Source organism: Macrotis lagotis, chromosome 1, assembly GCF_037893015.1.
Source record: "Macrotis lagotis isolate mMagLag1 chromosome 1, bilby.v1.9.chrom.fasta, whole genome shotgun sequence".
Lineage (NCBI taxonomy): Eukaryota > Metazoa > Chordata > Mammalia > Peramelemorphia > Peramelidae > Macrotis > Macrotis lagotis.
Window position 1 is genome coordinate 148693111 of NC_133658.1, and position 25758 is coordinate 148718868.

The window sequence follows — 25758 nt, forward strand, 5'->3', positions numbered from 1 at the left end:
TATCCAGAAAATACTAGTTTACACAAGAAGAGACAGTTGAGAGTATTGAATTTAGTGACCTATTTAGTAACAGCTTGGTAGGGATCTTCAATCACTAAGACAGAACCTTGGATTTTGAGAAGATAGTCTAGGGGAAGAGATGGAATCTAGTGCCATAGCTGTACAACTATGAGCGCAATGCTGAGAAGGGATATGGTTAATACACAGTCTCCATAGAATGATTATCTATAACTAATTCCTCACAGCAGATAAATTATAAGTATTTTGTGCTTCCTTTATTGTTTTTTGACATTGCTGGTTCTTCAGCACAGTACACTAGACACATCAGATGATTCCATTCTAATATCATTACTGATGAAAAGAGCTCACTATAGAAATGCCCATAGAGTTGTTGTTCCTTGTTACATCTATTTATTGACCCATTTCTGATTTTATTTGCCAATACTTTCAGGATTACCGGTGGATCTGCTAATCAAATATCAAATTAAAATGTTTTTTCTTTTTTTGATGACATATTGTTTACTATTATCCATCCTCTGCCATAACAGTTTGTTCTATATTTTAGAACTTATGCTCTAAATATTATTGATCCTGCCTATTATTTCTTTCCATTTGGCTAGATGTTCAAATAAATGTCCATTGGCTGAAGTTATTTGGGGGCATTTTTAGCCTTCTCAATGTAGTGACTGCTTTGCAAAAGTTATATTTTACTTTTGTCTATTTCCTATTTTTTGGAGCTTTTTAAACAGGCTAATTACAGACATTTTATTTTCTCATCTTTATCTTTTCTCCTACTTGGTATTTACTTTGGCTTTTGCTTTAACCAATTGATCAAATGATTACACATAGATGGCCTTATTCTGAAATGTCTCCTACATTTATAACCAATCCATTTCTATTACTTTATGAAATGGCTAATTTCATTCTTTCTGAGAAAGTTAGATTTTCACTATTGCTATTATTAGGAAGCCAGGGAAATAATTTTGTAAGGGCAGCAGGCAGAAATAACTACAATAACCTTCATAAGGGCACCAGCTTCTTTCTGTTTTTGAAGTTTTTAGTGGACAGATAAGCAAGCAAGCAACAAACTTTTAATAAGAATGTACTATAGAAAATAAGAACAAGACAAACTCATTTGGGAAGAAGTTGGGGGGAAGGGACTCTGGGCTTGTACTGGTCCAGATTGGCTACATTTTGTAATACTTTTGGTGCTTGCAGGATGGAGAAAAAGACAGGAGGGGGTTCTCTCTTGCAGGAAAATAAACAGCACTAAAAGAATCTACAGGATGACTTTTTTCTATGTATCTCTGTCATGTCTGGGTTCTCCTGTGTTTTGTATAACCTTGGGGAAGAGTCACATATAATGGACTATACTACAAACTGTTGGAGATCTTAAGACTTAACAGACATCAAATGATGGAAGATTTTGATGCTGTGCCACAAGGTCAGCCACTGGTGCATCCCTGACATCTTCTGATTCTTTCCCTATTCTCTCAGATGTGTGAACCAGTCAGTCTATCAGCAAATACTTATTAAATGCCCACCATATGTCAATGGGGCAGCTAGGTGGAGCAGTAGATAGAGCACTAGGCCTAGAGTCAGAAAGATCTGAATTCAAATGTGACTTCAGATACTTCCTAGCTGTGTGACCCTGGGCATGTCACTTAATCCTATTTGCTTCAGTTTTTTCCATCTCCAAAATGAACTGGACAATAGCAACAGTGTGTGATGACAATTATGATAGACTTAGTGATTATCAACAATATAGTGACCAAAGGTAATTTCAAAAGACTTATGATAGAAAAATGCCAATCACATCTAGAGAAAGAACTATGGAATCTGAATGCAGACAAAAGTATATTATTTTCAGTTTCTTAAAATTTGGTTTTTTTTTTTTGTTTTTCTTTCTCTCTTTCTTCCTTTTGTTCTGAATCTTCTTTCACAGCATGACTAATATGGAAATATAATTAACATGATTGTTCATGTATAACCTATATCAGATCACTTGTTCTCAGGTAAATCAATCTTCTTGGGCCTCAGTTTCTCCATCTGTGATATATGGGGTTTCAACTAGTTAGCATCTAAGGTGCATTCCAGATCTAGATTTATGGTTCAGCATATGATGCTTTGTGTGCTTCTAGATGAATACATTTTTTTAGGAATAAGAAGGCAAAGACATATGGTGACTTCCATTAAGGGAATTTAAATTCAGTTTCTAGGGAAGTGGAGAGCAACATGAAATCATCTCCTTCAGATCTAAGATTTATAAACAGAATTTCTCCTTTAAAGAAAGAAACTTGGGTTGCATTAAGAATGATAACATAGATGATGTGGGGGGGCAGAGCCAAGATGGCAACAAGAGAGGATCATCTCTTAGATGCTCTCTCTTAAAACTTGTAAGCTAAGGACTCTAAGTACATTTTCTAGAGACAAAATCCACAGAGGGACCCAGTGAGGCAGTTCTCCAACCCAAGGTAATCTGGAAAACAGCGGAAAGGCTCGGCTCCACGAGGTGGAGGGGCAGCCCACCAGAGGGGGTGGCCCGCCACAGTGAAGGAACTTCAGCCTCTCAGAGGCAGCCCCAGGGCATTGGGAGCAGGGGATCACAGCAGCAGGGGGAGTTTCCTGACCTACTCCCTATGGAGCATCAGGCACAACTTGGGGGAACAGCAGGGGACCTCTGCCAGAGAGAACATGTGAAGCCCAGCCCTCAGGGTACACAGCTGCCATGGTCGTGGCAGCCCAAATCCAGGAACAGGAAGCAGAAGCTGGTAAGCAAGAGCCCCCAGGGCATGAGCTGGCTGAGCCTAGGGAAGGGAGTAGAGAGAGACTGCCGAGCTCTGTCCTCTGTCCCTGGAACAGGACTCTGGGGTTCTGACCACATTCAGATCCTGATCACAGTCTAGGCCCCCCATAGAACAGCAGCCCCCCCCCCCCCCACTTCAGCCCCACGGCAGAGGGGTGCACTTGTGGTCATTCACAGACCTAGAGGGAAGACAGAACCTCATGCACTCAAAAGCTCAGGAAGCACCCCAAACCCAGGCACAGGCTGGGGAAATGAGAAAGTAGAGAAAAAAGAAGAACGCCATTGAGAAATACTTCGCCTGTGATCCCAAGAAGGATCAAAACACTCAATCTGAAGATGAGGAAGCACAAGCTCCTGCATCTAAAGACTCCAAGAAAAACAGAAACTGGGATCAGGCTATTACAGAGCTCAAAAAAGACTTTGAAAATCAAGTGAGGGAAATAGAAGGAAAAATTGGGAAAAGAAATGAGAGAGATGCAGAAAAAACATGAAAAAGAAGTCAGCAGCTTAGTCAAGGAGATCCAAAAAAATTCTGAAGAAAATAACGTGCTAAAAACCAGCATAAGTCAAATGGATAAAACAGTTCAAAAAGTTACTGAAGAGAAGAATGCTTTAAAAAGTAGAATTGGCCAGACGGAAAAGGAGATAAGAAAGCTCTCTGAGGAAAACAAATCCTTCAGACAAAGAATAGAACTCAGGGAGATTGCTGATTTTATGAGAAATCAGGACACAATACTTCAAAACCAAAAGAATGAAAAATTAGAAGAAAATGTGAAACATGTTATTGAAAAAACAACTGATATGGAAAACAGATTTAGGAAAGATAATTTTAAAATTATTGGAATATCTGAAAGTCATGACCAGGAAAAGAGCCTTGACATCATTTTCAAAGAATTATTACAGGAAAATTGCCCTGATATCCTAGAAGCGGAGGGCAAAATAGAAATGGAGAGAATCCACCAATCTCCCTGAGAAAGAGATCCAAAAAAAACAACCCCCAGGAATATTATAGCCAAGTTCCAGAACTCCCAAATCAAAGAGAAAATATTACAAGCAGCCAGAAGGACACAATTCAAATATTGTGGAGCTGCAGTCAGGATCACACAGGACTTAGCAGCAACTACATTAAAAGCTCATAGGGTTTGGAATATGATATTCCAGAAGGCAAAAGAACTTAGAATGCAACTGAGACTCAACTATTCAGCAAAACTGAATGTCCTCTTCCAGGGAAAAAGATGGACTTTCAATGAACCAGGGGAATTTCATATGTTCCTGCTGGAATGGCCAGAGCTGAACAGAAGGTTTGACCTTCAAATACAGGACTCAGGTGAAGCATAGAGAGTGGAAGAGAAGGGGGGAAATATGAGAGACTTAATGATGATGAACTGCATGTATTCTTGCATAGAAAAATGACACTGATAATACTCATATGAACCTCATTTAATAGAGTAGGTAGGAGGAGCTTTTATCAATGAAGCACAGGAGAGAGCTGAGTTTGAAGATATAATGTGGTATAAAAATGGAGTCAATAGATAAAAGGGAAATGTAATGGGAGAAAGAAAAAGGAGAGAATAGACTAAGATATTTCATAGAACAAGATTTTTCTTTATTACAATGAGCTATTGCAATGATATGGAAGGGGGGAAGGCAAGGGGGAATGAGGGAATCTTTGCTCTCATCAGAGGTGGCTAGGAGAGGAAACAGCATATATACTCAATGGGGTATAGACATCTGGAGTAAGAAGGAGTAAAGGGGGACAGGGGGAAGGGGGGAATATGAGTGATGGAGGAGAGGATGGACCATGGGGGTAGAGTGGTCAGATATAGGACATTTTCTTTTTTACTTCTTGCAAGGGGCTGATTGGACGGCCTGTCTGGGACCACAGGGGCAGGTGGATGCTGGGCCTAAGGGGTGGTATTTGGGCTTGGGGCCACGGATCTGTCTGCTTCACCACTCAGCTACCCTACAGCAGAGACAGTAAAAGGAGAGAAAAAATATAATACATTGTAGTGGAGAAGTACGAATGGAGGGAGTTGTGATTAGCAATGGCAATGGTGGAAAAATATGGAAGCAACTTTTGTGATGGACTTATCCTAAAGAATGTGATCCACCCACAACAGAGCTGGTGGTGTGGGAACACAGACTGAAGCACATTTATTATTATTATTATTATTTTTTGGGGGGGGCGGTTGCAGGGCAAATGGGGCTGCGTGGCCTGCCTGTAGTCACATAGCTGGGTGATTGTTGGGTGTCTGAGGCTGGATTTGGACCTGGGTGCTCCTGGTTCAAGGGCCAGCACTGTGTCTGCCACCAGCCACCCCTACTATTATTATTACTATTTCATTTTATTTTGGGTCTTTTTTTTTTGGTTCTTGCTGGGCAATGAGGTTGCATGGGGTCACACAGTTGGGTGATTGCTAGGTGTATGGAGCTGGATTTGGGCTCAGGTGCTCCTGGCTCCAGGGCTGGTACTCCGTCCACTGCACCATCTGGCCATACCTAAAATTATTACTAATATTTTTATTTTTTTTAGTTTTAATTTTAATTTTTTTCTCTCCCCTTTACTTTATCGAGCATGTGGGTCTATTTTTTTTGGGGGGTGGAGAGGGTATTATGTTTACTCTTAAACAAGAATATTTTATTAATGTATAAAAATCCTTATTTGTACAAAATAAGAATAAATCAATAAACACATTAAAAAATAAAAACAAAATAAAAACAAAAAAGGATAGCATGGTGAGGGGAATATAAATCAATTATATGACGTGTAGTTGAAGTAACTGAAGATATTTAACCTGTTGATGAAATACTTTTCGAGGCTCCTCATTCACCTGGAGCTCCAAGAATCTGTAGTATGCACAATAGCTGCACCCTAGTAAAATCATTTCAGCAGATGAGGGTAACTAACAGGCCTTAGACCCATCAGTGAGTTAGGGGGATGACCACTCCAAGCATGAGAAGACTTTACCTGGTGGAATGGGCAGATGAGAACAGATTCTTCCTATAGCTGTGAAGGCAGTTGAAGTAGATATTGTGGAGCACTTAGATCTTGGTAAGACATTGAAGACAAGAAGTTTATTCATTTCACCCCAGTCATCCTTATTGACTTTTATGTTATCATTGAATTTTGATGACTCTGAAAGAGAGAGTGAGTATACAAATCAAGACATCATCCCATGATGCCCACAATCCTCTTCAAAAACAAAAGATGTACAATAATATTTTTTTGACATTCTAGTAGGGACTGGATGGAAACTTACTGAATAGGTACAATTTGTACTCTATGATCTATGAGGGCCCTTCCAAAATCTCAGAGTCTATGATTTTGAGACACTCTTGGCAAGGAAATGTTAAGATTTTAAAACTTCAACCCTGTAGGTCAATAAGACTGAAGAGTAATCAAAGTAGGGGAGAGAAGAAAAATATAGCTTTAGAGAAATATGTTATTTCTCATCTGGAGTCTGAGCTGAGACCCTTATCAGGAGATAGTGAGAGTGGAAAACTTGGTAGGGAGTCAGGGTTCTTTTCTGACAATTCCCTTGGGTCATTATTCAATAGTCTTCAGGACATTCAACTTTCCTCTTTCCTAGACTGCATTAACAACAGAAATGAGTACAAATAGAAAATATTTGGACAGAAATATCACATTTACTGATTTATTTTTTTTTGTCTTCAGAATAGCTGTACTTAGATGTGTTGTGGCTAATTTTGTGAAGGATTATGTGTACTTATAGAAGTTACTTCAAAAATACATGTAAAAATGAACGAATGAATGGAGATTTATATATAATTATGTCACAATAAGAGTGATAGATTCAGTCAGAGATTCCAGTCCTGACACTTGCTAATTATGTGAACACAGACAAGTCACTCAGTCTTCTAAAAGGAAAAAAATGAGTGAGTCTTGATGACCTCTAGAACCTCTTCCATATCTAGTTGGATCTTGTGAACTTAAATGGACTGTGTTATATGTCAACTCTCAAGCATACATTTTCATAGCAAATTAACTTATTGCTAGCACTATTTGCTAGCATAATAATAGAGTTCACTTTAAGGTCTGTAAAGTTTTCCCAATGAGGAAATGGAGGCTCAGACAAGTTAAGTGACTAGCCCATGATCACACACCTAGTAAGCATCTAAGGCAGACATTGTACATTGGTCTTCTTGACAGCAAGACCACTCAAATCACTGTGGTGCCCTGTCAACATCAGTAACTATTAGTACAGCTAGTACTATTAGTACTGCTACTTCTACTGCTACTGCTCCTGTTTCTGTTCCTGTAACGGCTACGGTTGCTGCTACTGCTACTGATTTTTCTACTACTACTACTACTACTACTACTACTGCTACTGCTGCTGCTGCTGCTATTGTTACTAACTACTGCTACTGCTGCTACTACCATTAAAGTTTTTAAAGCACTTTACAAATATTATTTTATTTTATTCTCACAGTAACCTCTTGAGGTAAGTGTTACCTATATACTCATTTAATAATGGGATAAAGACTTGTCCAGGGTCTCAAGACTGATAACTTGTCCAAGATCAGATTTCAAACTCAATTTTTCCTGACTCTAGGTCCAACCAATCAAATATATAATTATTTGTTTATCACCAAGATATAGATATATTATATATACCCCCACACACGCATATCTTAACTATATGGCATAATGAATAAAGTATTGTTTCTGGACTCAGGAAGACACAAGTTTGAATTCCACCCTAGATGCTTATTTACTGTATGGCCTTGGACAAGTCACTTAAGTTCTATCTGCCTTAGTTTTCTCTTCTATAAAATGAGGATAATAATAGTACCTATCTTTCAGGATTGTTGTGAGGATCAAATAAGACATATTTATTACCTTGGCACTGAAAGTACAATGTAAGTGCTAGCTATTAGTATTAGTATCAGCATTGTCATGCTACTAAGCATAAGCACAATGCCAAGTGTTAAGGTGGTACGAGCATCACGTAAGAGTTCGTCCTTATTCCTTTGGTCAAGGATATAAGACAAATGAAACAATCAGATAGCAATGCAAAGGAATAGATCATTCAGAACTTCTTTATAAATTATTATTAAAGTCTGAAGAATGCTTAAGAAGAGATTCTGTGACTGGAAGAGCAGGGTTTGGGCCTGGTGATCCATTAGGTCTTTTCCAACAGAAATTCTATTGTGTTTATGTCCCTTCTCCAACAATCTCAACTGCCTCCTAAGGATGTAAGTAGAAAGCCTTGGCCTAGACTCTCAGCTCCACTGGCAAGGCTTCAACCTGAATGGCCTGTGTTCTGATTGCTTTTGGTACAGATGGGAGAAAGCAATTTCAGGGAGCCTTAAACTTAATTGGTTTGTGTCCATATATGAACCTCCTTGGTTCTCCTCCTATCTAGAAACTCTTTTCTAAATGTGTAAATTGCTCTTATTCTGGGTCATTTTATGAAATCCTCAACTCATAGAAATGGGTAAAAGAATTCATATCTGGGCATTCTGCTTGTCAAAAGAGGCTTGTTTATTTTGTTAGCAATATCAGCAGAACAGGGATTCTTCCATGGCCTGGGCAGCCCCAGAATCACAGCAGGAGCTGGCATGGCAACAGTGACTGTCATCACGGCAGGGAAACATGTCCTATACTCTTTAATGCTACCATGCAGTGAACCTCGAACCCACAATTTGCTTTGAAAATCTTTGTTTTAAATATGCTGATAAAATGTCAGTACTTATAATAATCTACCTCTTCCATCAGTTGGTAACACATAAATAGCCATGAACAAAAGCAGTCCATTGTGATCAGCTAACTAGAAAGGTCCAGTGCCCAGCCCATGATGTCATTCCAATGTCTCTTTGTTATTGCCACCATGTTGGTGGCTTTGTTCAGTTGCCTTTGGGTGATGCATTCATGATAAGTGCTGAGACCATGAAATTAGAAGGAATGTTTAAACAGATGGGGAAGAAAAGAGGACTTGTTCAGGTAATTCTGCTCTGCCAGGCTATTCACATACCCCAGGGTGGGTGATGACATCAGGGTAACCATGAGAACCAAATGTGAGTCATCTGGTGCCTGAGACACAAGAGCTCCATTCATGCTTTGATTACTTTGCCTTGCTATCTGCATTTTGAATAATAGTGTAGCATTTCTGTTAGGAAAAGTATGTCTTTAACCAAAGTTGTATAGTACAAGATGCCTTTCCCTAAATCTTCCAGCATGAAGTAGTCAACAGAAAATTTTTAGCTACCAAAATGGAAAGACTATTTCTGGATTTTTCTTGCATCCTTCAATTTAGTTGTTGTTGTTGTTGTTCATTGTGTCTGACTCTTTATGACACAATTTCTGAGTTTTCTTGGCAGAGAATTAGAATGCTTTGCCATTTCCTTCTCCAATTCATTTCACATTTGAGGAAACTGAGGCAAATAAGGTTAAGTGACTTGCCTAGGATCTCACACAGCTAGTAAGTATCTGAGGTCAGATTTGAACTCAGGAAGTTCAGTCTTCCTGACTCTAGGCCTGGCACTCTATCCATTGCACTACCTAGTTGCCCTAATTTAGTACAGAATGTTGATTCCACCATGTGTATAACAATAGCAGCAATAATAATAGTAATAGTAGCAACAACAACAACAATAATATGAGCAGGACTAGAGCTTTCATTTACATAAAGAACTCCTGGAAAAGAAAAATCTTTCTACCAATGCATGTCAGAAATCAAAACCTGTTCTACAAATTCTATTCTTAAGCTATATATATATATATATATATATATATATATATATATATATATACATATATATATATACACATACATATATATATATATATCAATATGTATTCAAGACAGTACTTGAATCTATGTGTTAATTGATTCGAGGTCACTTCTTTCTTGACTGGAAAACATGGGTTCTCATGTCAAGAGTTCAGATTTATATAGTGCCTTAAAGTTTGTAAAATACATAATTGTAACCCCCCCATTTTCAAATCAACCAGCATTTATTAAGTAACTACTATATCCCAGACCCTATGCTAAATGTTAATAAGCATATAACAAACTCAAGCAATTAACAAAAATATAATTTCTCACCTCCTATCTGCTCTCCTCCAATAGGGAAAAACATGTTTCCCAAAATAAGCACAAATAAAATATTTCTAAATCCAGTGTTTAAAGCTCTGAGAAAGCATTTCAGGGGTAACCATGGCGTATTGGTTGGTTATTGATGATGACCAAATGATATCACTGAGATGACGATATCATTGAGGTGACCAAATGATATCACTATGTCAGGGTCAATGTACAGCGTGTCCAAATGTGACTGATAGACCAATACACAAATTTTCTCTCACATAGAGAAGGGGAGATTTCTCTAAATTTCTCTAAATCTGTGCATTTCACATTTCTTTTGAGTTATGGCAATTTGGCTTCACTCATAGAGCAGAGTGACTTCTTTGATGGAGGCATGCCTTGATGAGTGGTTGTCCTTTGCCCATGTTTCTTCCATGTTTCACAAATGATAGCAAAATTCTTCAGAGAGAATATTGTATAAGAGATAAAACTGAAAAGTTAAGAAATTGTGGAGAGCCTTGAGTGCTATTCAAAGGAATTTACACTTAACTTGGTAGCCAGTAAGGAACCTTTGAAAGATTTTTTTTTTTGCAAGGCAAATGGGGTTAAGTGGCTTTCCCAAGGCCACACAGCTAGGTAATTATTAAATGTCTGAGACCGGATTTGAACCCAGGTCCTGACTCCAAGGCCGGTGCTTTATCCACTACACCACCTAGCCGCCCCCCTTTGAAAGGTTTTAAAGAGAGAAATGACCTTAATTATGTTTAAGAAAATTTAGACCGGCAATGATGGTCACATTGAATTGAGGGGGGGTAGCAGAAAATAGAGATGAGAAGATCTGTAAAAACTACACTACTCTAGGGAGGTAGTAATAAGGATTCAGATTTGAATTATGTTGGTGGAAATATAGAAGATATACAAGATATTGCAATGCTAGAATGGATAGGATAGGATATGGTGACAATTTAATATTAGTTAGTAATAATTAGGGCAAAGGAAAGAATAAATGATAAACTCAAGTTTCTATATGATGGAAGACTGGATGAATGATTGTACCATAGGCAAAAATGGTGAACCCAGGATGAAAGATGATGTTGTTTGGAAATGTTACATTACAGATTTTCTTGGAACAACCAGATGAAGAAAAAAACCCTTATGATGTCTTTATGAAGTGGTGAGATGTAGGTAGAGATCCAGCTACATTAAGGTGAACCTAGTACTGACTGGATAAATAAATATCTGAAACAAGATGAAAAGGGGAAGATAATGGGTGATTATGTTGAAACACTTGATGTGGAAGAAAGGAATTGAAGGAATTTCCACCTGTAGTATGGCTTCAATCTCAGTGAAATAAGAGATGAAGTTGATTTTTTTTTTGTGGGGAATGACAGTTCAGGTTGAGAGACAGAGGAGAGAGGAAAATGTTTGGAATAGTCATTGTGTGTGGTGAGATAGGGAGACAATGAAAGCAGAATAGATGCATTGCTAGTCAGAAATGGAGATCCAACTTTGGACGCACAGTGTCAACTTCTAGTGGATAAAAATGAAGGAAGAGGAAGGAGAACTTATGCCCTCTCAAATATTATAAGTATTGTATCATTAAGTTAGAATCAGGACTGACAAAGCAATTCTCTTTCCTTAGTCCAATTCTCTTTCTGTTGGACCAAGATGAAAGGAAGATAATGCTCATTGATTATGTTTCCTTATGTTGGCTTGAAATGCTTGTTTTTGTCATAATTGCTCCTTTCTAGGATCTTGCCCCAACCTTTTCAGGACATGAATGTTAATTTAAGAAGGTCTGTGGGAATCTACTACATGTAAATACACTAGCTGCCGTTGGCTCCGAGCCCCCCAAATATGCAATAACCAAACTATGGTTCATGTAAGTGGTTGCATTTTAATAAATTGCACTATTCTTCTTAGGATCCAGCATTAGATTCAGTAGCTTTTTCCAATATCATTCCTGACTCCTTCATCTAATATCTTTTCGGTTTCTATTTGCATCAGACCTAAGCCCAGCCTTGTTAGGCAGGTTTGCATTATTCTGTAGCTTCAGTTTTAAATGCATAAGATGCTGAAGCTATTAATGAGGTTGGGATTTTACCTAATAAGATATAAGACAACAAGACAGGGTAGAATACAGAACAGGAAGCTATTTTGTCCTCTCAGAGGATGAATAATGGAGCCAGAGGTACATTTGTGGAAAGAACTGCATTACTCCCCATGTGGGGCTTAAGCTGTTTGAAATGGATTAGAAGTTGAATGAATAGAGAGAAAAAAGAGAATCTTTGAAAAAAAGGAAATACCAATGAGTTTTGGGAATCTTGAGGTTTGGGTTGTAGTCCTAACTTTGCTACTACACTACTTTCCAGTGCCACTGATGACATGCCAGTTGCCTCAGTTTTCTATTTTGGAAAATGAATAGGTTGTCCTTCAACTGAAGCCTGAATCTCCTCTATAAATCTCTAACTAGTCACTCTATCACTTGAAGACAGATAAATCACTCTCTATTACGCCACACTATTGGACACTAAATATTAAGATTTTTTCCTTTATATTAAGCCAAAATCTACTTTTCAGTCTTTTTGAATTGTTTGACCCAATTATGACTTATGTGGCCAAGCAGAACATCTTTTCTCTTCATCTTAGGGGCATGTAAAGAAGTTTTATATTCAGTCCTTTTTATCTTCTATTGTGTTTGATCATTTTCAAAAGCATTAGATCAATTTAAATGGACATTACTACTCCCAATCATGTGAGATTTATGTTAATAATAACTAACATTTATATAGCACTCTGAAATTGATAATGCATTAAATGCCTTACCTCCTTTGTGCCTCATAGCTTAAGTATGATAGTAATTATTCATTTTATAAATGAGGAAACTAATGTCAAAGGTATTAAAGAACTTTCACATAATTACTCAGCTAATGTCAAAAATCAGGATTTGAACCCAGGTTTTTCTGACTACAAATCTAGGATTCTATCCATTACACTAAAATCAAAATATAGTAGTTTGAATCCATGTCCTTCACTGATAGAGTAAAAGGTGAGAGAATCTGAATAGATCTCTTAGCATTTATGCCTCTTCCTCTAGGGAAAAATCAAAGATATAGTATTTAAAAAGTCAAGGATGCTGAGGATAATGATATGTTTGCATCATGAAGTATCCTTAGAGCTAAGCCTCATTTGAAAGTTTAGATGGCTCCTCCATTCCCCACAATTGTGTTTCTCTGCTGAATATTGAAGAATCAAACCAAGAATGATAGCAACAACAATAACAGCAACTATTAATATAAAATGAGCACCTCATACTCAAGATACTTTCCAACCCTGATATGCTGATCAGTAAATCAACCTGACCTATTGATCATAGATTTTTTTATAAGGATAAGTTAGATATGGATACATTCTTGAAAACACAAATTACTATACACATACAAAAATGTTATGATTAAGAGGTTTGTATTCAGACTTCTTTCTTTCAAGCCAATTTCTCAACTGATTTTTCTTTTTTTTCCTGATTTTTTTTTCTTGGAAACAGATTCATTATGATCATGCCCCAGGGACAAGTGTTGTGATCTGGTTGAGCCTGACCATGGTTTCTTAAGACACAAGATAGAGACCAACCCTGTATGTAACAACTGCAGAAGAAAACCTCAACCCTTCTTGTAAAGAAATGGCCCTAGGAAAAAAGGAGCAGGGCTAGAGGTTATCAGTGAGGATGTAAGCACCATAAGTCTGGGAATGGAGAGATAACAAGTCAGTGCACTGGTCTCTGTACTGCATTCCAATATCTTTGTGAAAGTCTGTGATGTAAAAGGGATCAGACTATGCCTTCCAGAATAATGGGAGCTCCCACTCCCAATTTGAGAAGATAGAAAACAAATCATTATTCAATCTGACTCAGAAAACTCCCAGTATGTTCAGGTTTTGTAGTGGGGGACCCACAGTCATAATATTGTCAACTTTTTTTACTTTACTGGGAGGTCAGAGAACCCAGGACCTGGATGTGACCTCTAAGGGATCATAACTACTGGCCCTGTGATCTTCCACTTCCATGTAAAAACTGGCAGGGATGGTGTTGGACTTCAATAATTACAGAAAAATTTGTATATTTGGAGAAGAGGTTAATTTTCACTGAAGATGTCATTGATGCTACAGTTCTTTGTAGTCCAATTATAAGACAAATCTTCTTATGCACTGACTGCCAGTAAATGCCTTCGTTGTTATTCCAACAGTCGAAACTAACTTGTTACTCTTCCCTTTTAGAATGAAGAAGGAGGAAAAAATAAAAACAAACTGTCTGCCCTCATTAATACCTCAAGGTTATTCTTCTTCTAAGACTGACAAAGTCTAACACAGTGAGTATCTGGGCAATAAACAGATTAATGACATATGGCTAGAGGCTATCCCCTTACTTTTTACTATACAAAGAGCAGGGAGAATTGGAAGCACAAAAAATCTGGAAATCTAGGGGAAGAAATCAAATGAGTTTATAAATTAGAAAGAGTTTCTTCCATTTCCCACTCAGGACATTTTCACTTCCTGCAGGAGAGGTTAAGAAGAGGCTAGACACCTATGTGTCTAGGGCTGCCCATTCAAAGGAAAGGTAATAGAAGAACAATTAAGTTGAATTTCCAACTTTCCCCTTCCATGACTTAGATTGCCATTGCAAATCCAAGTCTTGGTAGAAGAGTTTCTAGAACCATGACAGTCTCCTAGTTCATGTCATTTTCACCTGTAGAGCTAGTTAGTTAGTTCAATGGGTAAAGCTCTATATCAGGACTCCAGAAGACCTGAGTTCAACTGTTGTCTCATACATTAACTAGCTGTGGTCTAGTCACTAATCACTTATCTTCTGACAAACTCTGATTTCAGTGATCACTTAACCTCTGTCTCAGCTTCCTCAATTGTAAAATGGGGATCAAAATAGTATGTGCTTCCAGGGTTGCTGTGAGGAGCAAATAAGATAACATTTGTAAAGTCTTAGCATAGTGCCTAGTACTAGGTTATATTTAATAAATGATTGTTTCCTTTCCTTCCTTGCTTCCTTTTTCCTTCCCTCCCCCTTTTTCCTTCCTTCCTTCCCTATGTCTGGGGTTTGATGTATATACAGTTCAAGAGACCTAAAAACTGGACCAGTACTTGAATACTACCAGTATTGAAGAGAAAAAGATTATAGACAGGATATCTATCTGGTGTGAGGATGGAGGCAGACCTTCAATATGCCTTCCAGGCAATCCCACATATAGCAAAGGGTCTCTGCATTCTGGGGATTGTCTACTCTGTGCTTTTTGCTAGGTCAGTGCCTAATGAAGGCTTTGAACCTTCACTATAGAACCTAGGACTTGACTTAGCATAAAATAAGGATTAACACAACATTGACTGGGATGAACTTAACATGACTAGGATTAACAATAGGTTTTCACAGTGGGAGTTGATTTCACAGTGGGGTTTCTTAGCATGGTGTCTGGCATATTATAGGTACTTAATAAGTGTTAATTAAATGACTGAACAATCTGAATGTATCCCATTCTCTAAATATGTGGGACTGTGAATTGTTACCTTATTTAGAAACTTTATTATAGACATAGGTATATAGTAGGCATTTGCTAATATGAATAAACTATGGGGGAATATATTTTCACAGGAAAGAATTCTGTACTTGGGCAGGACAATGGAAAGAACTTGCTGAATTAGCTATACTTGTACCCAGAAAGTTTCAACTAGAACTTAGTCACTGTATCCTAAAATTCATAATTCCATCATTCTCCTAGCATTGTACTTCTCTCATCCAGCATTGGAAAGTGGATCAATCCTTTTTCACCCTACTCCAAATTCATTCTTTGTTTCCTCAATCCAATTCTAAGATGATTAGTTGGCTAGCCTTCCTCCACTTGGTTGGAAAACAAGGCTATGAGACTTGCTTACATGCTTGGGGTCCAGTTCTTCCCTTATGTATACAAGTAATACAAATATCTTGACAAAGCCTGGAAATACAAAGGTTTGAATTAATTTTGAAAAAGGGAGAGCACCAGAGTATCTGAGGTGGGGGACATGATTGAAATCAAGCAGAGGCACTGATGGAAAGTAAAGTTACCTGAAAAGTACCTCTAGAAGAATTTGTGAGAAGTTTATTTTCAAAAAGTTCTACTCTTCAGTCCCCAAACTGAGAAGGGATTGAAGATCAAAAACTAAATCAATCTGCATGATGATGAAATTTCAAGTGATCAGCTTATCTTGTTGAAGGCATGATCTTTATGAAGTCAAAACCAGAAATCAAGCAGTCACTGGTGAAAAAATGCATTTGTTCAATGTTCTTCCTTAAATTTGATTTCTAAAATACTATCCACATCCAGAGAAGGGACTGTGGAGTCTAAATGAAAATGCTATTTTCAATTTTAAAAATTTGTTTTATGTTTTATGCTTTTTCCCTCATGTGTTTTTTCCTCTTTTTTTGTTCTGATTCTTCTTTCACAACATGAATAAAATAGGAATATGTCTAACCTAGTTTTACATTTTATAACCTATATTAGACTGCTCTCTGTCAGGGTGAGAGTGGAGAGAAAGGAGACAGGGAGAAAATTGAGAAACTCAAAACCTTATAAAAATCAGTGTTGAAAACTATCTTTGCATATGGTTGAAAAAATAAATAATTTATATATACATATACATACAGATATATATGTATATAAAAACTGGCTCCTAGAATTGAATACAGTACTTCAGAGATTGGGTTAGAATATAACGTAATGTAGTAAGTTTACAATGAGTCTGGTGGTTCAATGGATGGAGCTATGTACTTCTACTCGGGGAGATCTGAGTTTAAATTCTGCTCAGACACTTATTAGCTATATGATCCTGAGCAAGTCACTTAATCTCTGTCTCAGTTTTCTCATATATAAAATGGGAATAATAATAATACCTACTCCCAGGATTGATATAAGAATCAAATAAGAATTATCTTATTTGTAAAGCAGGTAGCATAGAACCTGGAACATGGGGTAAATTTGATAAATGTTGGGGGTTTTTTCCCCTCCTGAACCCCATGCTTATTAAGGCAGCATACTATTTCAAGAGGTATTTTTGGTGACTGCTATTTCAATTTAAACTGTAATTTCATCAAAGCCTACAGATGTTTTTCCTGTAAACCTTTGTCTTGCCTTGACTTTCCACCTTGACTGTTTCATTATGAAGTTGTATTTTTGACCCTTTGTGTAGGAATTTACATAAGTAAAAAAATTAAACTTATAAGATTTTGTCTTTTACTTGAGTCTATTGAGATCCTTGGGTATGTTAAAGTAGAATTTTTTTTTCCTACATGAGGGTTGGATTCTATTAATGTAATATCCAATTTTGAAATTCTGTGATTCTATGAGATCTTTTGAAATATTGCCATTTTATTCTGTCATTCAATGTGTGAGTCTACACACATAATACATATATATATTTCAATTCTACTATCTATGTAATTGACACTGATGAAAAAACATTAGAAAACATTAAACAGAACAGAAATATTAAATATATCTCTGGTGCACTCCACTAGAGACCTCTCTCCAGGATGGTATTGATTTATTAATCACCACTTCTTGGCTCACTTCGGCCACCCTCCTAACCTCTGAGAAGACTCAAAAGTCAGCGCCTTCATTTATTCCTACGCGGCTTGCCCATTGCCACCAAAAACTGGGTGAAGATCTGATGTTCCAGGACCATTCATTTTCAGGGTTAGTTGATTTGGCAAGCGATTTATTACACACACTCAGTGGATTCTGACTTTTATGGCCACTGTCCTGCTGTCTATATCAACCAACACCTTTTCTGGGGTCTGATGAGTGTCAGCATTCATTCTACAGCATCAGTTCCACTTTTTGGAGTTAATCATTTAACCATTTTCAGATCCACTACCTGTACAATCATATAACCCATTTTCTTTCCTTCTTATTCACAAAACAATGTGAGAGGTTTTGGAAATTTCCTTTTTGAAATCCAGGAACACTATATCTAAGGCATCCACTTGCTTTATTAGTTGAGTAACTGATAAAAAAAAAAAGGAAATGATGTCTGATATATTCTGCTCTTGAAGTCATGCTGATTCTTAGGGATTGAAGTTGCCTTTTCTAAATGCTCATGGGTCATTCCTTTAAAAATATGTTTTAGAATATTTTTAAATCAATCATTGAAGTTACCATCACAGACCTACACACAACACATTTTTTTTGAAAGCCAGGACAACACTTACCCTTCTCTATTCCTGTAGCATTTCTCTTGATCTCTGAAATTTTTCAAGGATCACTGAGAAACTCAACAGTCACGTGTTAATTCTTTCATTATCCTGGGATAGGGTTTATCCAATTCTGGTGACTTGATTTAATTAAAGGCAGCTCTGTTCTCTCTTATTAGCTTACCATTCATCTTGACTATGTTAACCAGTTTTATTCTATCCTTCCCTGTAGGAAAAATAGATTTAGAATTAAGAATTAAATAGTTCCTCCTTTTGTTATCTGTTATCAATGCCTTACTTCAAAGTAGTCAACCTATCCTTTCTTTTGAAGGAGGAACAGATAGTAAAAAGGAAAGGAGTAGAAAGAGAGTCACCTTCATATAATGCCAGGGGCCTAAATTGGGATACTGCTGAATAAGAACTCACTTTTCTATTGTTCCCTCAGTAGAAGTCAAGATACAACCATTTATTGGAGAAGAGCAGGGACTTGTTTTCACCTGATGGCATGGACTCAAGACACAGCATTGTTAGGCAAGAGCTAAACTGTTTAGGAACAATAAAGAAGCAAGCATATTGGGGGATAGGAGAGAGAAATTAGAGGCTATGACATCAAACTTAAGTGGAGGTGGCCTCAATGACAGCAGAGACAAGGGGACCAGAGCTGAGAGGATATAGATTAGGTACACAGAAGCTAGAACAAAGAGAATAAGTCTGCAGAAGAAAAGGCTCTAAGACAGGACCTGGGCTCTGTGGTCATTGGAGTTCTCCACTTAAGCTATTGAGATTTCCCCCATTTTGATTGCTGTATTTTTAAGTAGAGATGATAATAGGATAACCCTGGAAAGGAAATAGTAGAATGACCCTGCTAATTTGCTTCTGGAATCAAAGTATAGATATATCCTATTATGCCTACAACAAATATATTTTATGTTCAATATGTTTGTTAGTAGCATTGTTTTCTTGCTGGGGAACTTACACAGATTCTCTTAGGAAGGAGTCAGAAATTCACTAAATTCAAATTTTTAAGAGAGATATAGAGAGGGGGTGGCTAGGTGGTGCAGTGGATAAAGCACCAGCCCTGGAGTCAGGAGTACCTGGGTTCAAATCTGGTCTCAGACACTTAATAATTACCTAGCTGTGTGGCCTTGGGCAAGCCACTTAACCCCATTTTCCTTGCAAAAAACCTAAAAAATAAAAGAGAGATAGAGACCTAGAGAAACAGGAACCTTGAATAGGGGCATAAAGTAAATCATATTATTAAGAAGTTGCCCCTCTATTCATAGCTTCAATCCTATGTGTCAAGGTTTGAGGAAGGAAAAAAAGGAAGAAAAGAGGGAAGGAAAGATTTTTCCCTCACAAGAATAATTACTTCAGAGTACTGTCTTGCTATCTTGTTATTCATATAATCACAGCTTGGCACACCTCTCAGATTTTCCTTTCAATAAGACACTGAGGCTGAATCTTCAAATGCTAGAATCTCTCATATCTCTATCTGACCACTCATCTGAACCAAGTACAGTCATTAAGATGAATTCTTGGTGAGGTTAGGCCCATGAAAACTTTATCATTGTTTCCCAACTCTGGCCCAGATATATAATGGGTGAACTAGACATATAAATAGCTAAACTAGAACTTGGCCTCAGAGACAAGTTGGCCGCATGGTATTTTGACTGTGGGTATTTCATTAGCTCCTTATGAGCTCTTTGAAAGCAGGATTATGCTTTTACTTCCTTAATATGTTCAGATCTTAATATAGAATTTAATGGCATATAGCATTTAATGAATGTTTGTTGATTGATACTTTCTCTACCCATCAAATAGTTAGGACCAAGGGTGATGTAGCTTGCCTATAATTCCTGATGTTGGGGAAGCTGAAGTGAGTGGGTTGCTTGAGTTACAGGAGTTCTGTGCTTCAGAAGAGTCCAAATTAATTGAGTGTCTATACTAAGTCCAACATCAATATGGTGAGCACCTAGGAATGTCTAATGAGTTGAAAACAAATCCAGATTGAGTGGCTGTGGCACTTCCAGTCTGTGCAAGATAGGGAGAATCAATCTCTTTGATTTTTTTAAAATTTTTATCTATTTAAGGCAATGGGGTTAAGTGACTTGCCCAAGATCATATAGCTAGGGAATTACTAAGTGTCTGAGGTTGGATTTGAACTCAGGTCCTTAGGTCCTCCAGGGTCAGTGCATTATCCAGTGCTCTATCTAGTTTCCCCCAAGAACCAGTCTCACAAAGAAAAGGACAGTGGTTAGTAGATGTAGGCACCACATCTTCAGGGCATCTTGTGGTCCTTATCACTAAAGCCATCACACTTTCCTTTCTACCCCAAGACCCTCCAAACATTAATTAAGAACCTACTATATGCAACACATCATACTAGTCTCTAGGGAAGAAAGAAAATTTAAATAAGATAGAGATTTTACTTTCAAGAAGTTTATGGTCTATTAGAGTAACCAGAACAAACTTAGATAACTATAATAAACACTCATATACAATAAATATATTAGTGAGTTGAGGGCAAAGATCATGTCCAGGGCCATTGTCCTAGCCTGCCATTCAGATACCTACTTTCCAGAACATAAGTATATATTGTAAATAAAATCTGAGATGATTGCAAGATCCTCTCAAAGAGGGGATGTCAGGAATGGTATTCTGGAGAAAGTGATACTTGCTTTGGGCTTTAAATGGTGAACAAGAGATAAAGAGTGAGGAAGAGAATTTTAAGAATAATGAAAAATGTGAACAAAAGCATGAAGGTATGTGAATGCAATGTGTGTGATGATGATGATGATGATGATGATGATGATGATGATGATGTTTGTCCTTGTTCATAACGTCAGGGAGGTAATGTCATGACAAGCACATGAATTGGATTTGAGTGAGGGAGTGTTGTGCTAAGTCACTAGCCTCCTTTTCTCTTCCAGAATCTTCTGAGTCCAGTGATCAAATATGAAACAGATTGGAGATGGCCCTGAATGTGAGGCAATTGGGGTAAAGTGACTTGCCCAAGGTCACATAGCTAGTATTGGCAAGTGTCTGTGGCTGCATTTGAACTCAGGTCCTTCTGACTCTAGGGTCAGTGCTCTATCTACTGTGTCACCTAGATGTCCCTATGTAGAATATATCTGGAGGAATAATGAGATGTCTAATTTGTCTAGGGTGTATAGTTCATGGATCAGAATAATGGGAAATAAAGTAAGAAAATTAGGATGATACCTCCTTATGTGTACCAATTTAAATGTGCTGATGTCCTCAGTCCAGAGTCAATGAGCATCTGAATCCCATGGCTATCAAAGGTCATTCTTGCTCATTTATATGTGAAATTCAGAGGCACTAATTTAAAGGAAGGTAAATCTCTTTTGTCCAAGTCAATGTTGAATAAAGCCAGTGTTCAGTCTCTTTGATATAACTGATGCAACTGCAAATACATCCCTCTCTCCCCCATGGCAATTTGCTACCATGGCAGTCTCTTTGAAGTTGTATAAAGTACCATTAAGCATAGCTGACATTTATATAGCAATTTGGAGTTTGCAAAATGTTTTCCATATATTGTCTCATTTGATCCTTATAACAACCCTGTGCTATGGGTACTACAGGTATTATTAGTCTCATTTTACAGATGAGGAAACAGAGGCTTTAAGAAGTTAAAGGATTTCCTCATGGTCACAGAAATATCCAGGGTGAGAGATCAAATTCTCTCCTGATATTTTCTGATTCTGAGTTCAGAACACTTTCTTATCAAATTGAAGTTTTTATCAAGTGTTAACACTTTCTTACCAGTCTTAAAATTCCTTTTTTTTTTGGATTAGGACTTAGCACAGTGACTGGAACATATTAGGAGCTTAATAAATGTTTGTCTGACTGGTCACCAAATAAGTTCTTTTTGTTTTGAATTTGATTATGACTTTGTTCTCTAAGTAAAATCAACAGGATAGTCTTTGATTTTCCTTGAATTACAGAAACAAAGATGGATTTTATATATCTGGTTAGTGATGATCTTTTTGAAATGTCCAGTTTAGCAACTGAAAATGACCTAAATTCTTTTGATAATTGAAAATCCTCCACTTTGCTGTGAGATCCAAGAGTTATCATATTGGTGACTTTTGCTCAAAAGCTTCTCCCTCTCAACTCTAGTCCCAAAGGGCTTTAGGGATGACAACTGATTAAATTTGGGGCCCTAGCTCCTGTCTCCCTCTGAGCTCACATCCCACAGAAAAGGGGCATTGAAGAAGGTTGTGTATTGATGTATATATGTTTGCTGGTGTTTGTCTTTGTCAGATTTACAATGCATTAGTGGTGCTTATCAAAAGTGACATTTATTGTGTGTGAAATGTACTCATTTGTTAGATAACACAAACTGTTTAGTGCTGAAGTAACTTCCATAAAGCAGAGTCTCTTCTGTCATTAGGGACCTCCAAGGATTAATTACTAAGGGCTGTGCCCAGGCTTTCAGATGTCTCCCAGAACCATAAACTTCTAAATCAAGACTGAACTGATTCCAAGAAAATCTCTCTCAAAGCCACAATCTCTGAAAAGGGGCAAAGAGGACAAGCTAGTTAGGTAATCAGGAACTCATAGTTGGGCCTTCTTTTGAGACCTGGATCTCCAGTAAGAAATATGGAAGTTCTCCCTTGCCTCAATCCTTTCTTCTTATTGGTGATAAGATTTTTGTCGTGATTTTAGTTTTTAAAATGCCTACCATTTCATCTCAACAGTCAAGTAAGATATAGATAGCTAAGACGGGAACCATTATCATCCATTTGACTAGTAAGGAAACTTATTCTCAGAGAGGGGAAATAGGCTAGTTTGATTCTGAAAGATTTTTCTGATATCTAAGAAATGAGGAACTAGAATGTATATTTTTGAAGAAAGTCGGTCTATAGAATCCACTTACTTTCTCTTCTTCCTCCTCCTCCTCCTTTTCCTTCTCATCCTTCTTCTGTCATGAATTGCTATTATGAATATTACTAATATTTTACGATTGTGGCATGTTTAGATATTATAACAACTGGGAGAATTTGATGTGAAATAGTCAATAATGAATTTGTTTAATAGTTGTTAATGAGCATAAGAAACCTCACTGGGTAAGGTAGAGGCCCTTGAACCAGGTAGTAGTATCTTAACTAGGACAGAGTTCTGTCTTGTGGTCTTTTGTCCCAATCTTCCCCCACTCTACTGCCTTGGCATAGTTCTCTTGTCATATGGTCCTTCCAGTGGAAGCTTCTTTACAGATTGCTTTCCTATGTCACATGGCCTTACAACCATGGACTAAAATGGGATATGGCATTTTCCATCTTTCATCTTCTCTGGGCCTGTTTATATACTTGTCTTTGCCTCTCTGCTGTCTGTCACTCAGCTATCTCTCACCTCCTTTATTTTCTTTCTCTATCACTCTATTCTAGAGGTGCTCTGCCATCTCATGGATCTCCCTTTGACTTAATGACTCTCATCTAGAGGAAGTTCCTCCCCAGAATTCACAATGGGCGACATTACGAACTCCTCATGTCTGGTGATAACTTTTTATGAGGTTTTTATTCTTTTACAATATATTAAAGCCATATTTTTGCCAGGTTTTTACTTCAGTTTATTTCTTGTCCTTGAATCACTCCTCTCTCTCTTGCTCCCTCTTTCTCTTTCTTTTTTTTTGTCTTCCCCCTTTTCCCCCTCCTTCTCCCACTCTCTCTACCTGAACAGTCTTTTGGCTGGAGATGTTTAATTCTCCTTTAATCCCAATTCCCGGAGGTACATGAAAGCAGCTTTACGATCTCATAAATCCAAGAAGATAAAGTGCATTTTTATTAGTTGTGTTGGCATCAAAGGAAAAAAAATGGAATCTAATGTGAAATAGTCAATAATGAATTTGCTTAATAGCCCCCTCATCACCATAAGAGGCCTCACTGTAGGACAGAGGCCCTTGAGGGAAGGATGAAGAGGTAAGGAACCATACTGCAGGCATGGTTGGGAGAATGCATTGACTAGGATTTTTCCTGAAATTCCCTTTCTCCAAGGGATACTGTGTTCTGCAAAAAAGATCCAGGAGAAATGAAAGAAAATGGGTGGATAGGTAGGTAGTACTGAAAATCGGGAAATAGATGGAGGAGCAGGGATGGAATAAAGGAGGATAGCCAGTTCCCTTAGATCTATTAAATCCTATTCCCTACTTACTAGTTCTGCTCTTGGGCCACTGAGTGTTTTTTCCTGATTGCAGCCAGATACCTTGGTAACCAAGACAATGGTCAGAGGTTGAGTTAAACAGGGATCTTGAGCTTGAAGTCCATGGGTATTGGATACCTCCAAAGGCAGAACACTTAAGGTTCTTTCATGACAGAGTCTAGGGTGTGGTTTAACTCCCAGATGCTACCTTTAAATTGAAGAGTTTGAGGCCTACTTTCCTTTTGGTTCTGCCCCTTGAAATTCAGAAATGGCTATTCTCCTTTGGTTGCTTTCTTAGTCAAAGGCAGGAGGAGATAAATCTTCTCAGTTCTACCTAATAAAGGACCCTCTAGAAAACTTAAGCAGCTCAGACACCCCTCTCTGGAGGTCTTTTGATCTTAGCTTACTGGCATCTTTTCAAAGACTCTGCTACCATAGGGACATATCTTTTCAACCTCTCAGATTTTCCCTCTTCTTTCTCACTCCCCACCCAGAGAAAAGGAGAAGAAATATGATCTCTTTCTATGGGTTTTACCCTCTAGCAAAAATATTTTGTTTCAATTCAATTTACCAAACATTTTAAAAGTGTATGCTATGGGCAAAGCCTCAGGATAGGCCTTTCTGATACAAAGACAATAGTCCAATGAATCATGGGAATAATTTCCACCTTTAAAGAACTTGCTTTACTCTGGGGCAACATAATATGCACAAGGATCATAATATCACAGAGCTAGAAGGGACCTTTTTATATACATACTTGCATTTATTTACTCTATTTATATTACATGTATTTTAAATGTACTTATTCCCCATCCCATCCTTCCCCATTTAGAAATCAGGCACCTCACAAATTGGAATTGTTTCATTTTATTATCCTTAATGAATTCTGGTTTATTTGTTGATTTAACTTAAAGAACATCTTACCTTAAACATCTTCCTTTTCAAATGAGGAAACTGAGGCTCAATGAGATTAATAGATATGTCCAAGATCACAAATGTTCTTAGGTGGGGGAGGAGGAATTTGAACTCAGGATCAGATAAGCATCCTTTCTACTATATTGTATTGGAAAAATTGAGATTTTTGATATTACAGAAACTTTTGGGAAACATTTAATTTGACTGGAGATCCAAACCTGAGATTTTTTTGGGGGGGACTTGTTTGGGGTTGAAAATGAGTATTCCCCCCCCCCCCCCACCATTGATTTTAAAAAAGTGTCAAGAGAGAGGAGGGGGAAGAGAGGAGTTGAGATTCATCTATACAATCACTAGATGGCAACAGTCAGACATGTATAAATAGAGATGGGTGGCTTGCTGCTGGTAGCTCTGATTTATCCACCTGCATTTGTCCTTTAGGATCGGGAGGCTGGAGTCCATGAATACATAGGGTCTGAAATAGCCATTTGGTTTAAAAATCTGAGTGTGTTTACAGCAGCTCTGACCTGAAGCTGCTCAGGTCTCAGCTAGGATCAGCTCTGAGCTTTCTCCACGTCCTCTCTGCCTCAGAAGGCAGCTCAAGA